Source organism: Ambystoma mexicanum, chromosome 13, assembly GCF_040938575.1.
Source record: "Ambystoma mexicanum isolate Mex_15411 chromosome 13, UKY_AmexF1_1, whole genome shotgun sequence".
NCBI classification, from domain to species: Eukaryota; Metazoa; Chordata; class Amphibia; order Caudata; family Ambystomatidae; genus Ambystoma; species Ambystoma mexicanum.
The window spans coordinates 207,362,166-207,378,885 of NC_090938.1; positions in this window are offsets into that span (position 1 = coordinate 207,362,166).

Here is a 16,720-nt window from a genome sequence, read left to right on the forward strand (position 1 = left end):
GCGCATGTGTTGGCTGCCGCAAATCGGTGAAACATCAAAACATCAAAGTGGTCGTAGAAGGACTGGTCCCGACACGAGGAACAAAACTCGAGGTAGGATACACGGTTTCCGAGATATTTGTACCAAACAGCACCACGCCAGGGTGAGGCGACAGGTGGGGACAGAGCACAGAAGGTCCCAGTATGCAGCAGCACACCAACTCTCGCCACCCCCCAATGTCTGCTGCAGGGTAGGTGAGCCAGCCACACCGGCCCTTTGTCAGTGCAGTTTACTTCAGGGTGCAAAGCATATCAAGCAATAAGCGAATCAGGGCAGCGACCTACAGGATCATTGATTTTCATTGATGAGAGTGTTATCATGTCTGTCTACAGAACCCGTTTGGAGAACGGGTACTTTTGCTAGTGCCTTATAAAAGACAAAACTGTAGGCGTTGTAGATTTACTTTACTTTAATATATTATATTTGTAACATGTACCAAATGACCCAGAGGCTTATGGGCGCAGACAACATATAACAAGAAAGAACACATACAGTAAGTGTTTCCAACATAAACAGAAAAGTTAGGACCTCTCAAAAAAAAAAATAATAATAATAAGAGAACCCGCAAGGAGAAACACCTCGAAGAGGAAAAAGAGGATATGTTTGACCCGGACAGCATCAGGAATCCGAGGTCGTCAGACTGACAGCCCTCCCCCAGGGTCGCTCAATACATGACCATAAGGTTGAGGAAAGCCCTAGATAAGGAAGTCAAACAGCGCCTTTCGAGCAAAGTGACTGAGACCAGACCTTCCGGGGAAGGTAGCAGAGACTCCCGAGCTGGACCCCAAGATGCTAACTTTCGTATCTAAGACCAGCGAGGATCCCCGCAAGGGCATCGACCATTCATGGAAGAGTTGCCAGGAGAAAGTCCTAGACCTAGCAGGCCGCTAGCTAAGATCATGGATCTGGCGGAGAGGGCGAAAGATACGGGCGAAGAGGTAGACCCCGACGCCCTAGCAGGCTGGGCGCAGAGAGCCATATGCTTACTGGCGAACCCTAATTGCGCCATTGCCTCTGAAAGAAGGAGAGGCTTGCTATTGAAGACTGACCCTAAGCTCAGTGACCTCGCTTCTCACGAAGCAGGTGAAGCAGCGCAAGGTTTTCTTTTCGGTGACACCTTCGGAGAAGAGATGGGTCGCTTCGTGGGAAATTATACTTCGCTGGAGAAGGCGCAAGCGTCCATCAGGAAGATCTTCCCAAACAGAGTTTTTGGCGGGACCGGTCGCTTCAGGGGTTGTGCGCCCGATTGAAACCAAGATGGTAGAAGACCCCACAATCCCTGAGCCCAATACTGGGAGAGCAGGCAACAGGATTCCTTCTTCCCAGCTAGGGGACGTTTCCCTAGAGGGCGTAGAGGAAGAGGAGCCAGCCGAAGACAAGCATTCACTCAAGGTGAGAAAAGTTCATTACCCTCCGGTGGGAGGGAGGACTGCTATGTTCTGTGGAAACAGGCGCGCACTTTCCAGCGATGCCTGGATTTTGCAAACCGTGGAAGGACAGCGACTAGAATTTATAGAGCCGCCAAGGCAAGAGCGCAGGCCCTATCAGCAGAACCTATCGCAAGTAGAGCAGAACTGCTTAGACCACGAGTTAGCGCAACTCGCGCAGAAGGAAGCTATAGAGAGGTGCCCAAAGCCCCCCAGCTTTGTGAACAATATGTTCCTGGTACACAGGAAAGAGAAGGTTCGCCCAGTAATAAATCTGAAGGAACTGAACGGCTGGATAGTCTACCGCCATTTCAAAATGGAAGGCATTCACCAGCTCCGAGACTTCCTCAGGGAAGGAGACTGGTTGACGAGGTTAGACCAGAAAGATGCGTATCTGACGGTTCCAGTGCTAGAGGAATACAGGGAGTTCCTAGCTTTTCATTGGAAAGGGCAGCTTTGGTGATTCAAGACGATGCCCTCAGTCTTGTGTCAGCACCCTGGGCTTTTACCAAGCTCATGAAGCCGGTAGCAGCAGCAATCCGAGAGAAGGGTATACAATTAATTATATACCTAGACGACTTGCTGCTGCTTAGCCGAAGACCGGGAGACGCTGGTGTACCAGACAAAATGGGTGCAAGGCTTAATACAGTCACTGGGATTCCTAGTGATGTCAGTCTAGAAAAAGTAGGCACCCCCCAATGATGGAGGCAATGTATTTTGTTGGCCAAAGACCAACCGCCTCATGTGTTCGTTATTAGAAATACGCATCTACCAGCTTGACTAAAGTGCAGCCATTTTGATGTGATTGAAATTGCCATTTTGTTTTTAACATTCGCCTCTTGCTTTCTGTTGAAACTGCTTTGCTGAAAGCTTATTCTGCTCCACTATTACATTACTATTCATGCATAGAGCAAGGTCGCGAGATACTTGGTGAATCATGACGCAGGCGATCCAGACAGAAATGCCCAGTCTCCTCCCTCACAAGTCCTTGGAAGTAAGCAGCAAGGCATTTAATCATTACACAGGTGCCAGCCAGTCTCGCTCATGCAGTAGAAATGGTAGGAAAGAACAATTAATGGCTTGAATTATGCTCTTCTTTGCGGCCCCCCTTTCCTGAGCCCTGGAGAGCCCTGGAGAGCGAGTTGACCCCTAGCACACGAATAGAAACTAGGAGATAGCGAGGCCTGGAATGTGTCTCTCCCCTGCATGCAGCTTCCTTACAAAAACAGAAGCAGTGTGTTCTTTAAAACAAAGAACTTTGTCTGAAACTGTTGCTAAAATGAATGTCTGAAGGTGTCATACCCGTCACAATTGTCAATCATCGAACCCAGTTCAAAGGAAATGCATTAAGGGCGGTATCAAATGTGTCACCACTGATTGTAAGATGCTAATTTTTTATATATGTAACTGTTGTAGAATGATTCGCTCTCTTGCGTCCCTCGGGGTCTGGAGACACAAGCCGCGGGGCGTGAGACCGAGTTGGCCAACTGAGACTATTTGCTTTGCAATAAACCCTAGCATTTGGGAATACAACCTCATGTCTGGCGTATCAGTTTGTGAGTGGTGATTGTGCCTTGTTTCCATACGCGAGGGTCCCCTAGGGGCCCCATCAACATGGCGCCCCAAAAAGGGACCCTCCCCCACTTGATCCATCGTGCACGTTGTAAGATAAGGAAGGCGGAGAGAACGGCGAGGACGGGACGATCGAGTCGGGATCAAGAGGTGTTCGGGGCGCCCCTGTGTAAGTGATGAGAGACTCCTTTGCAGATCTGCACGCAACTGATCCCTGATCGACGTGTCCGGCCAGAGAACAAGGAGGCGAGGGTCCCGAAATGAGGCAGAGTGAGCCAAGATACGCAGACAGGACGATTATTGGTTGCGTCAGTATACGGACGAATTGCATTTTGAAAGACGACTAGATTGTTCAGGTGAGTCGTGCCCCGATTCAAAGTAACCCTGATATTGGTTGAGAGTTGATTTTGCTAAATCAAATGCCCAGTGTAAGGTTGATTAGCTGAGGGTAAGAATAAAACATGCCTGGGGTATTGTCCACCTTAGCGGGATTTTTCCACTGCGGTATACAATCTTTGCAAACTGGCCAGGTCGCGCCACCCGTGGGGTCGCAGGCATATGAGATGTATGTGAAGTATGGTGTCGGGGCGATAATGTTTTGTGACATTTGGCATAGGCAAACCAGAAAAGAGGAAGATTTACAATGGCCGAATCACAGGAGTTTTGAGATTTTGAGGATAGATTATTTGGAGAAGGTGTTGTTGAAAAAGAAAACATGTCTCGCGGCATTTGATATCCTTACGGACTGGAGGAAGGAAGCTATGCTTCGTTGGAAGAGCAGAGAGAAGAGCGCACGCAGGCATAAGTCGAAAGCAGAAAGAATGAAAGAAAAGCAGGAGGAGGAGTGGGATGATAGTTTGAGAAAATCAGACAGACGAGGTCAGTTGAGTATAGACAAGATATATCCACAACTAGAGCTGCTTTCATCAGATGAGTTGATAAGCAAAATACTAACTGAAACCAGGCGAGAGCGCCCAACGAGAGGGACTAAGAAGACCGCATCAGTGACTATTGCTCAGCCCCTTCCAGTTGCTCAGCCCCTCCCATTAGCCAGCCAGTGCTGCAGCAGTTACTTCCCGTTCCCGTTGTCCCATCCGCACCTCCCTCCCAAGAGATTGCTTCTGTCCCATCCGCACCTCCAATTATTGAACTTGAACTCACTGAAAGAAGAGAGGGGACGGGACGAAGTGAATGCACTAGAGTGACCCGTAGCGTGATTAGCAAGGAGAGAAAATGGGAGTTGCAAGAACAGGCAGAGATGTTTATAGACGGGAATGATGAAACGTCGACGCTGGCTACGATGTATGATTTCAGGAGGAGCAATGAAAGGCAGGTATTGTTGGAATGCATGGGGGAATATTTAAAGGGGAAATGGAAGCAGTTAATTGAGAGGGTACCATCGCAGCAGTTCTTGGATTTGAATGCGTTGGCACGTTGTAGAGAGAGAGATGAAGAGATAAAGGAACATGTAGACAGGCTTTTTGAATTTAAGAATGAACTTGATGATGCATATGCTGAAATGTTTGGTATACCAGGGTATAGGAAAAAGGATATAGGGAGAGACAGGGGGGAGGCGGCGATACCATATGTACAGCGGCGATTTCTTCCGTCGTCAAGACAGGCGAGTGAAAAACTAAAAGTATGTATACGAGAGGCGTTAAGATGGATTACAGATCCTAGTATTCCCACAATGGAAATACATGAGATATTTGATGAATACCCCTTTCCAATGAAAAGAAAAGCACTGCAGACAATGGTTGAATATTTGGTAGACAAAGATATAGATGATAAGAAAGCTAGCCCCCCAGAATTGATGGCGATATACAAGAGAGCATTAGAACGTGAAACAGGAGAAACAGCCTTATCACTTGATTTGGGAATAATATTGCATATGAGAGAAGGGGTAGGAAAAGTGAGTGCGGCCTTCCCTATGAGAGAAGTCCCACCTACTTTTGTGCCTATGGTGGAGATTCCTGCAACAGCCGACACACCAGCGCAGGTAACGGAAGCACATTTTACAGCACAATATGTGCATGTCCCCTTCTCCAGACATGAAGTGAATAATATAAAACAGACGGTTCCCGATATAAGGAAGAATCCGGTGGGATTCTATAAGGAAATAGAGTCATATTTGAGATCGTCCATGTTTACTATGAATGATATAGATTTAATATTCCCAGTAGTTGTACCAGCAGATATATGGAAGCAGATCAGAAAAGTGGATGATGATGTGGCCTATGGTGCCACTTGGGCGGATTTAGTAGCAGAGGATAAGAACAGAGAAGCGGGAAGAAAACCATCGGCAAATATGGGCGGTGTTACCAGCCCGGATAATACAAAAACAGAAGGAAATTGTTCCAGAAAAAAGAATTGTATGGGACAAATTGACTGCATGTGTTCAGGGCAAGGATGAGTTATCCACATATTATTTTAATAGATTTGAGGAAGTATTCACAGATTTTAGTGGACAGGATGTAAGCACAGAAGCAGGTTAAATACTATTTGTTGATAAGTTTGTGAGAGGGTTCATACCTGCAATCCAAAATGTAATAATGACATCAGAAAGTGCATGGCAAGAAAAAACGCTGAGCGAAGTATTGCATATGGCCCAATATTATGAGAACAGAGTGAATACAGAGAAAGAGAAAGAGGTAAAGGATAGGGTGAATTTGAAAACAAGGGTGCTACTTCAGCAAGTGACAGGACACAATAGAGGGAGAGGAAACGCACAAGGCAGAAATAATTCGAACATGCATGGAGGGCCTCTGGGACAAAATCACTGTGCGTACTGCAGAGAGGAAGGTCACTGGAGAGCGCAATGTCCACATTTACAAAATAGAAATGGGTATGGACAGAGAAGACAGCATAGGGGACACCCAGGAACAAATGGGCAGAATAGAAACAATATGCAGCAGCACCAAAATAATCAAGGAAATGTTACCCAGAATCAGAACCAAGCCCAAAATCAGACTGTTCACAGTCAAAACCAGAGCCAACAGAACACACAGTATAGAAATAGAGGGAGGAGAGGAAACATTTTTGATACACAACCAAATACATATTATAGTAGTGATTACACATCGGATGATGTGTTGTTCCCTCAATAGGACAGCCCAAGACAGGGGTCGGAACCAGTCTCTATTCCCGTGAATCAAACAGGTCCCTACGTAGAAATGAAAGTCGGGAATAGAGAGCATAGCTTTCTCGTAGATGCAGGGGCGCAAAAGTGCTCGATAAACCATCACTTGGGTCCGGAAATACCACTGTCAGGAATATTTCAGTAGGGTTCGCAGGTATCCCAGTGATCAATCCAGTGTCCCAACCAGTAGCAGTGACATTAGGTCCATTCACTGAATATTGTCCATTTCTCTTAACAGAAAATTGTGGGGAGAATCTTTTTGGATTAAATCTGTTGAAAAAACTGAGTGCAGTTATCCATTGCACTCCTGATGGAGTGTTCTTGACAATTTCACCACAGAATATACCAGTGTCTGAATTTTTGTCCACACCTTTGCCAGGAGAATTGAGTAAAGTGCCAACTTGCATATGGGCGATGAATGACAATGATGTGGGATGCTTGAAAATAGAGCCAGTGAAAATTGTTCTAAAAGAGGGAGTAACGTTGCCACGTATTCCACAGTATAAAATTTCGGTAGAGGGAGAGAAAGGATGGAAGAGTATTGTTTCAGATTTGGTAAAACTGGGGGTGATTGAAGAGATTACTGGCAGTACATTCTCCCGGTATATAAGAAAGGAGGTAATGAAGTACCATATGATTTCATAATTAATCTGCATGCATTAAACAAAGTGGTTGACCTTCAATTCCCATTGGTCCCAGACATCACCACGATTTTGACCATGATATCCGCCTCGGAAGAGTACTTTAGTGTTACAGATTTGAAGAATAACTTCTTCAGTGTTCCAGTACACAAGGAAAGTAGATATCTGTTTGCCTTCACATTAGGAGGACGATCATTTACATTCACGTGCATTCCACAGGGCTACACAGAGAGTCCGAGTATTTAGAGTAGGGCATTGAAAAAACAACTAGATATGCTAGAATTACCGACCGGATGTGTATTGTTACAATATATAGATGATCTATTGCTCGCTGCTGATACAGAAGAAATTTGTAAAAAAAGGTACTGTTTTACTATTGTCACATTTAGCAGTGCATGGCCATAAAGCGAGCTTAAAGAAATTCCAATATTGTCGAAAGGAGGTGGCTTATTTGGGCTACCTACTTTCGGGAGAGGGGAGAAGACTGACGCCAGAGAGAATAGAGAGTATTTCTGGTATGCCTATTCCAAAAACACAGAAAGGAGTCATAGCTATAATAGGCATGGCTCCTTATTGCCGGCAGTGGATTATGAATATTGCATTGATTGTGAAGCCAATGGTGGCATTGACAAAAAAGGATGCTGTGATGCCTTTGCAGTGGAATGAAGAATGTCAGAGAGCATTTGATCTGCTCAAAACTGCATTGTGTTCTGCTCCAGTTTTGGGCACACCAAATTATGAAACCATTTTCAGATTGTTTGTACACGAGAGAGAAGGCTGCGCGTTGGCTGTTTTGACCCAGGAACAAGGTGGAAGAAATAGGCTATGCGGCTATTTTTCTTCCGTGCTGGACCCTGTAGCGCACGCACTACCACGTTGTTTGCGAGCTGTTGCAGCGGCTGCTGCGTCAGTGAAACATACTGAAAGAATGGTGTTGGGGCACACCTTAATTTTGATGGTGCCACATGCCATAGACGTTCTATTAAATAGAACGCAGACGCAACACCTCACATCTGCTAGATTAACTAGATACGAAATGGTCCTCTTTGTGCCACACATCCAAATTATGAGGTGTAGCGCTTTGAATCCTGCAGAACTAATGCCACTGCCCACGGAAGAATTAGGGGAGAATGAATCCCCTCCCCATGATTGTTTAATGACCACTGAGGAAGAAACGAAAGGAAGAATTGATTTAACAGATACCCCACAAAAAAAGCCAGATGGAGAATTGTTTTTTGACGGCTCCTGTTTTAAATTACCTGATGACACATCAACTGCTGCCTATGCTATCACTACACTGAAAAGAATTGTGCAAAGCAAAAGAATCCCCTACAACTCCGCACAGGCCGCAGAGATAATAGCTTTGACGAGAGCCTGTGAGATTTCTGAAAATCTGAGAGTAAACTTATATACTGACAGCCAATACGCCTTTGGCGTGGTTCATAACTTTGGCCGACTCTGGGCTGAGAGGGGTTTCTTGACATCACATGGAGCCAGAATTCAACATGGCCCTTTGATTGTACGATTGCTGTCTGCACTTACGTTTCCAAAATGCCTAGCAATAGTGAAATTCGAGGCGCATAAAAAAGTAACATACAAAGTGGGAGAGGGAAACGCATTTGCAGGCAGAATTGCAAAGCAAACTGCCACTGATTTGAATACCAAAATGTTGACAGTGCAGTCTGAGGAAGTGCCCTGCATGATAGAAAATGGAATTGCTACTGTTAAAGAGATGCAGGCAGAAGCAAGCTACTGCTGATGAGATACAAGAGTGGGCTGAGGGCTCTGCAGAATTAGATCTAGAAGGTTGCTGGGTAGACAAGAAAAGTAAAAACTGGATGCCGCCCAACATCTATGTAACTGCAATGGTCATGATGGCCCACAGTCCTACACACATTTGTGCTAGGAAGATAGTCCAGCATTTAGCCACAGTATGGGAGAACACAAACATAAAGAAAAATGCCGAAAGGCTGGTCCAAAATTGTATCACGTGCCTACAACACAATGTGGGGAAAGGAACGGTGACTCCAACAGGCAGTTTCGGCCCTCCCTCTATGCCATTTGAGGTAATCCATTTTGATTTCATAGAGATGGAGAAGTGCCAAAAACTTGAAGTAGGTTTTAGTGGTTATATGTGCGTTCAGTAAGTGGGTGGAAGCATATCCATTAAAAGACTGCACCGCCATGAGCACTGCAAAAGTAATGTTAAAGGAGTATTTTTCCCGGTTCGGTCTGCCCCGTGACATATGGTCAGATAATGGCCTGCATTTTGTGGGCACAGTGATATTACAGATTTGCGCAGGTCTCCAGATTGACAAGAGATTCCATTGTTCTAGACACCCCATGAGTGCTGGTCTTATTGAACGTCACAACAGCATTTTAAAGGCCAAAATAAGTAAAATTTGTGCAGGAAACAAATTGAGTTGGGTGGACGCATTACCGCTAGCGTTACTGTGCATGCGCACATCTGTGCAGGCAAGAACTGGGCTCTCCCCATAAGAGATAGTGATGGGGAGACTGGCGAATGTTAGGTGTGCACCACAGCCAAAGCGGCTAAATGAGATAGAATATCCTGTGCTCAGTATTTACTGTAATCTTTTAATGCAGAAATTGCGTTTGATTCATTAGCAGGTGGAGGAGGCTATACCCGTCAGGTACACTGGTCCGGGGCATTCACTGAAACCCGGAGAGTGGGTTCTAGTGAAGAATTTCGAAAGGAAGTCATCACTTGCACCCAGATGGCGTGGACCCTACCAGATACTTTTGGCAACACAGACTGCAATCCGCGTGGACGGGAGGAAGGCGTGGATACATGCAACACATGCTAAAAAGATCCCATCGCCGTTGAAAGAACTGCCTGATCGAGACGAGAAAAAGAGACAGCGGCCCCAGAGACGAAAGAAATTGTTGCCAGTTCCTTGCCACAAAATCTGTCTGATCCTGAAATAAAGCCTGAAACGAAGCCTGAAAAATTGCTATAAAGGAGAAAGGGCAAAGAGTGCCCCAACGTTGCCCAGCAGAACCTGCATCACTGCTGGCTGACACAAAGCATGTACCACTTTGGCGCCCACCATCTGCCATTGCACCGCAAGCTGACTCTGAGCCTGAGTCTGGAAGTGCGCCTGCACTATTCATTGATCACACAATACCAGGAGTAAGACGGTATAATTTACGGCCTCGGAAGAAGGAGTGATCAAATCTTCATTTCTTTTGATCTTTTGTTGCCTCTGTTTCCCATAACGGGTGAAGTGGGACCTGGAGGCCTAGGGGAGAGCGGCGTGAGGGTTGTGCAAATTGGACAGCTCAGGAGCGCGGTTCCTCAGTGATAAAAAAATCCATGTGCAGATCACCCCTTATGGACAAGAGGGGCTCACATGGTACGAAGGCAATTGATAACTGCTCTGGAGTTCTTTGAGCAATGTGCAGACGAACATAAATCTTGCCCAACATATAGCAAATCAGGCTGCTGAGAACTGGCAGAACAAACTGTTGACATTTTCTGAACTTAATTGACATCCGAACGAGTGCAACGGGAAGAGATATTCACGACGAACATTGTTGGAGAAGAAGTACCGGGAGGGAAAAATGCCGGAACCAACTGTTGCCCCCTCCTGCACCACTGCTGATAATGAGTTAACTATAGAGACTGGAAGAAAGAAATTGCCGAAAAAATGGTATGCTGATCTTAGCAATAGTCATGTGTGTGATGAGTATATTAGCCCCAATAATAACAGTACAGGAATTATGGTACTTAGAAGAAATACACCCATTAGAAGTGTTCTTGCCTTTTAGAAACATCTCCACTACTGAAAGTCCGGTCCATGTGATTACTTACACTTTGCCCCCGATGGAAGAAAGACACAGGGAAGGTTATGGAAATAACACATTATTGTTGATAATGAATGACTCACTCAATATTGAGAAAAAATAATTGTTGGGTATGTGCCCACTTGCCACAGCATGGTGGTAAGGGAATTGGTTGGTATGTGCAGCCACTGCCATTGAGTTCTGCATGCTACGCGTCCTTCAGTGCATTATATTATGGGAAATGGAACAAAAGTGAAACTGGTCAATTAGATAGGACAAATATGAATGAATTCGAGGAGAGTATTATGAAACCTGTAGGTTGTTCTATATTTCACAAAGCACAACTGATCACACCAGTAGTGATGCCACAGGACAGATTATTTGTGCCCTATAAATCATCTTTAATCACGTGTCATATGAACCGAGAAGGAAATAAATATACAGTGCCCCCCTCCTATACAGTAAATTACAGTCCACGCTCTGTCCCCTTTTGCCTAAGGAAAGAGGGCTCCTATTCAGTGGGGACATTCACTAGATGCATGAATATAGCATTCCTTGATAAAGAGGTAGAACCAGTTTATGTAGGTGACCCTGTTTATTTCATATGGGGAGAAAAAGCGTATCCTTGGTTGCCTAGAAACTGGGGAGGTACTTGTTACTTGGGACTTCTGTTCCCGGGGGTATTCCTTTCAAGAACAGCAGATATAGCCAAATTGTCAAGGTCAAGACCACAGCGAGATGGGGAAGGAGGTTTGATCGCGGAAGACATAGCAAAATAATTCATACCATTTTGGGGCCAAGCAATAAACTCCTATAATATAAGACAACTGTCTAGGATATTCGAAAAAAACAATAAATGGAACAACGGGTATATTATACAATATGACATTAGAGGAGAAAGCAATTAGATTGATGACACTCCAAAATAGGATGGCTCTTGATGTAATCTTAGTTGATCGTGGGGGAGTTTGTAAAATCGTGGGATCAGCATGTTGCGTATTTGTAAACGACTCCTCCCCTACGATTTTCGAACCAATAAGAAAATTGCACGTTTTGAGCTCTGACCTACTCCCCCCAGAGGGAAGTTCGGAATTGAACATAAGCTCCTGGTTCTGGAAGTATTACGCTAATGGGGATGGAAATTAGTTGCGATCCTAGTAGCAGTTCTAGGAATATTTATGACATGTTGTTGTTGTATACACTGCTTACCTATAATTTGTACTGAAATAAGTGAGGAGTGTATACAGATAGTAACAAAAAAGAGCACCACTAAATCAGACACTCAAATAAATGATGAAATGAAGACAGTGAAAGAATTCATGTCAATTAATATTGATGATAATGATAATGAGGAGGAAACTAGCAGTATGCAAGATTCAGAATCAGATACTTGGTCAGAAGAGGATGCAATGTATGGATGAGATGTTTGGCATACGGCCAAAAGGAGGGTTTGTCAGTCTAGAAAAAGTAGGCACCCCCCAATGATGGAGGCAATGTATTTTGTTGGCCGAAGACCAACCGCCTCATGTGTTCGTTATTAGCGCAATACGCATCTACCAGCTTGACTTAAGTGTGGCCATTTTGATGTGATTGAAATTGCCATTTTGTTTTTAACTTTCGCCTCTTGCTTTCTGTTGAAACTGCTTTGCTGAAAGCTTATTCTGCTCCACTATTACATTACTATTCATGCATAGAGCAAGGCCGCGAGATACTTTTTGAAACATAACGCAGGCAATCCAGACAGAAATGCCGGTCTCCTCCCTCACAAGTCCTTGGAGGTAAGCAGGAAGGCATTTAATCATTACACAGGTGCCAGCCAGTCTCGCTCATGCGGTAGAAATGGTAGGAAAGAACAATTAATGGCTTGAATTATGCTCTTCTTTGTGGGCCCCCTTTCCTGAGCCCTGTAGAGCCCTGGAGAGCGAGTTGACCCCTAGCACACAAATAGAAACTAGGAGATAGCGAGGCCTGCAATGTGTCTCTCCCCTGCACGCAGCTTGCTTGCAAAAACAGAAGCAGTGTGTTCTCTGAAACAAAGAACTTTGCAGGCTCACAAAATTGCAAACTGTTGCTAAAATGAATGTCTGAAGGTGCCATACTCGTCACAATTGTCAATCATCGAACCCAGTTCAAAGGAAATGCATTATGGGCGGTATTGAATGTGTCACCGCTGATTGTAAGATGCTCATTTTGTATATATGTAACCGTTGTAGAATGATTCGCTCTCTTGCATCCCTCGGGGTCTGGAGACACACGTCGCGGGGCGTGAGACCGAGTTGGCCAACTGAGACTATTTGCTTTGCAATAAACCCTAGCTTTTGGGAATACAACCTCGTGTCTAGCGTATCAGTTCGTGTGTGGTCATTGTGCCTTGTTTGCATACGCGAGGGTCCCTCGGGGCCCCATCAGTGAACGTAGAGAAGTCAGACACGACCCCAGCGCAAAGACTGGACTTTCTAGGATTTGTCCTAAACGCCAGGAAGGCCACGCTAGAGCTTCCAGCGCGGAAGTTAAGAGACATCAAAAGAGAAATACGAGGATGTCTGCAGAAGCAAGTAGTCTCCCTCAGAGTTCTAGCGAGGACAGTGGGGATGCTAGCTGCCTCCATCAAAGCTATATTTCCAGGGCCGTTACATTATCGAGTCCTACAGAGGTTGAAGATTCAACATCTGCAACAAGGACTGAAATATCTTCAATTAGTGCCTTTGAATCAAGATTCCATATCAGAACTGGCATGGTGGTTAAAGAATATGGACGCCTGGAATGGGAGTGCCATTTTCGGAGATCGACCAGACCTGATCATAGAATCTGACGCCAGTCGCCTAGGCCTGGGTGCGCGATGCAGAGACCTGCCGACAGGACAGAAATGGAGCGAGGAGGAGCTTCTCCTCCACATAAACTGTCTAGAGCTGCTAGCGGGCTCTTTCGCGATCAAGGCCTTTACAAAAGGAAAGATGAAATCTTGTGTACTGCTAAAGATGGACAATATTTCAGCAGTCCAATCCTTGAAGCACCTCAGTGGGACGAGGTCCAAGATTCTAGCCGAGCTGGCAAAGGACTTTTGGCATTTTTGTCTCCAGTCAGAGACATCAGTGACGGCGGAATACCTGCCCGAAGTGCAGAATGTAGTAGCCGACTGGAATTCGAGGTACCTCACAGACTCCAGAGACTGGAGATTGAATCCGACAGTGTTTCAGACTCTGAATCACTTATGGGGCCCGTTGCACATAGATCTGTTCGCATCGCGCCTCAACGCGCAAACAGCAGATTATTTCAGCTGGAGACTGGATCCGGGAGCATGCAGCATGGATGTGTTCCTGCAGGAATGGGTAGATGGGCCGCATTACGCCTTTCCTTCCTTCATGATGCTGAGCAGAGTGCTCGCGAAGTGTCGGAGGGAGAGAGCGGAGCTACTGTTGGTCGCACCACTGTGGAAGTCACAAGTATGTTTTCCCACACTGATGGAGGTATCAGTGGAACTTCTGAGGATTCTGCCGGATGGAGAACGACTACTCACGGACCCAGCTGGGTCATATCATCCTCTGAGAGTGAGAGGGACACTCCCGCTCATCACATGCAGGATATCAGAAGACGCTGGGCGTTGCCAGGTATTTCGACGCAAGCTGCAGAGCTTATCGCGGAATCCTGGGCTCCTTCCACTAGAAGGAGCTACAACGTGGCTTGGGCCAAGTGGACTAGCTGGTGCAAAGGGAGAGGTGTTCATCCCATTTCAGCCACTGTAGAAGTGATTCTGAATTTCCTGGCACAACTGCTGCAAGACGGCAGAGCTTTCAGGACCATAGGGGCGTATAGATTGGCAATATCGGCAGGGCACCTACCGATTGAAGGAATACCAGCGTGTGAATATCCAGCGGTAGTAAGGCTCATTCAAGGAGCAAAATTTAGAGTACCTCCGGAGCCTCGTTATAACACAGTTTGGGACGTGGCGTCAGTCCTCCAGCTATTGGAGAGTTGGCCCTCAGACAGGTATCTATCCCTCAAGCAGCTATCAGGTAAACTAGCAATGCTGTTTTACCTCATATCTTGTAAGCGCATATCAGATGTTAAAGTGCTGGAGACTACCAGGAGATCCTTTGGTCCAGAGGGAGTTACATTTAATATAGTCAGAAGGACTAAAACAGGGACCGCTTCGGTTCACTACCCATACTTCCCAAATAGAAAGAAGTGGTGCGTAGCTAGTTGCATCAAGGAATATGAAAGTAGGACGGCAGAATATAGAGCAGCTAGTACTACACAATTGCTTATAGCTCTCAGGAAGACGTATCAAGCAGTGTCCATGGCCATGATTGCTAGATGGGTTAAGGAGATAATGCAAACAGCAGGTATAGATCTAAGTAGATACGGTGCACATTCTGTACGGGGAGCGATGGCCTCTAAAGCATAAAAGGCAGGAGTATCATTGAGAGAAATAATGCTAGCAGCAGATTGGGCAAGTGATCGCACATTTAAGGAATTTTATTTTAAGCAAACAGACAATCTAGCAGTAACTGTATTGGGGAAGCTTTGAACAAGCATAATGCTTACCTCCAGTCTTGTCATAGAATGAAGATTACCCCTGCTAACTGCGCAGGGAGTATTAATTCTATTAAAGACTAGGAGGCAAGCATTAATTTCCCGCCTGTATATGTATTGTGATTGATGATGTTGATTGATGATAACAATACAAGACGCCACCCTGATACAGATGTTTGATGTTTCCCTAGTAGAAGATTAGAAGAGTAATTGAAGAATAGAACAATCAGAGGAGTTGGACGAGTCGTCGAGAGCAGATCGGCGTGTCAGTTTGCAGTGATTAAAGTCTTCGCTCTGTTGGCAGGACATAGTTGGAAGTGTTTGAGGGATAGTTCAGAGCACGTAAAAGAGAGGAGGAGCTCAGGGACAGGATGTGGTCATAGCTGAGCAGAGGAGATCATGGACTACAGAGATCATAGAGTTTGTAGTTCGGAAAAAAAAGCCACTGTGGGCATTTTATGTGTTTTGGTGTTAATTTGTTGAAACTGCTGGAGAGTAGTGAATAAAGAAGTTGAAGCATAATGCTCGCCTCCTAGTCTTTAATAGAATGAATACTCCCTGCGCAGTTAGCACGGCTAATCTTTATTGGTGTTGTTAGATCTAAGGGCCCTTGTGCTAGATTTAGTAACCGAAGCTTCACTCAAATATAGAGGACTAGTGCCAACCAGGACAGAGGAGGCAAAATTCCATTCTAGCTTCAATAGGAAGCCAGTGCAAACTGCATCTGGCCTCCAACACATGATCCCTCCTATTAAGACGAATGATTACGAATGATTACTCTAACTGCACTGTTTTGCAGAGTTTGCAATCTGGCGCTGACTTAGCAATGCCCATCAACAAGCTGCTACAACGATCTATGTTTGACCCTATGATAGCTCTCGATAAGGTCTCACAACTAATTTGGGAGATATATGGTTGAATCTGTGCTAACAATTTAATAGAGTAGGCAGTAGACGAGACCAACATTCTCACGTGAGCCCGCACATTCAGATTCATGGCTACGTAAACTCCCAACATTTTCGCGTTATCTTTGGTTTTAATATCGCATACAGCCACTAGAAAGTGGGTGTAGTCTGAACACATCTTACAGAATTTGGCCTCTATGCCTATCACAATTAATTCAGTCTTTTCTTTGTTCAGTGCAAGGCCATTACTTATCATCCAGGTTTGTATAAGGTGATATATTTTACTGACAGACTTTACGTCCTCTCAATAGTTGCTAGACAATGGGATGGCACACTGTGTGTCATCAGTGTAATTCGTGAAGCCGACACTATTTTCTTCCAGGAAGTCGAAAAAGGGCACAGTACAAATATTTAAAAGGAAGGGGATAGACAAGCCCCTTGTGGCACTCCCTAGGCTAAGAGCGTTGGTTCAGCTTCTGCATCCTTACTGCCTACTCTACACCAACGGTTGTTCAGAAATGAGCTAATCCACAGGGTAACACTGCCTGAAAAACCTGCAACACCGTTGAGCCCGGTGACCAACAACCTGTAGTCCACCAAGTCAAAAGTCGCTGATAAGTCTACCAGCATGAGCGTTGCAGTCTGCCCTCTGTCCAT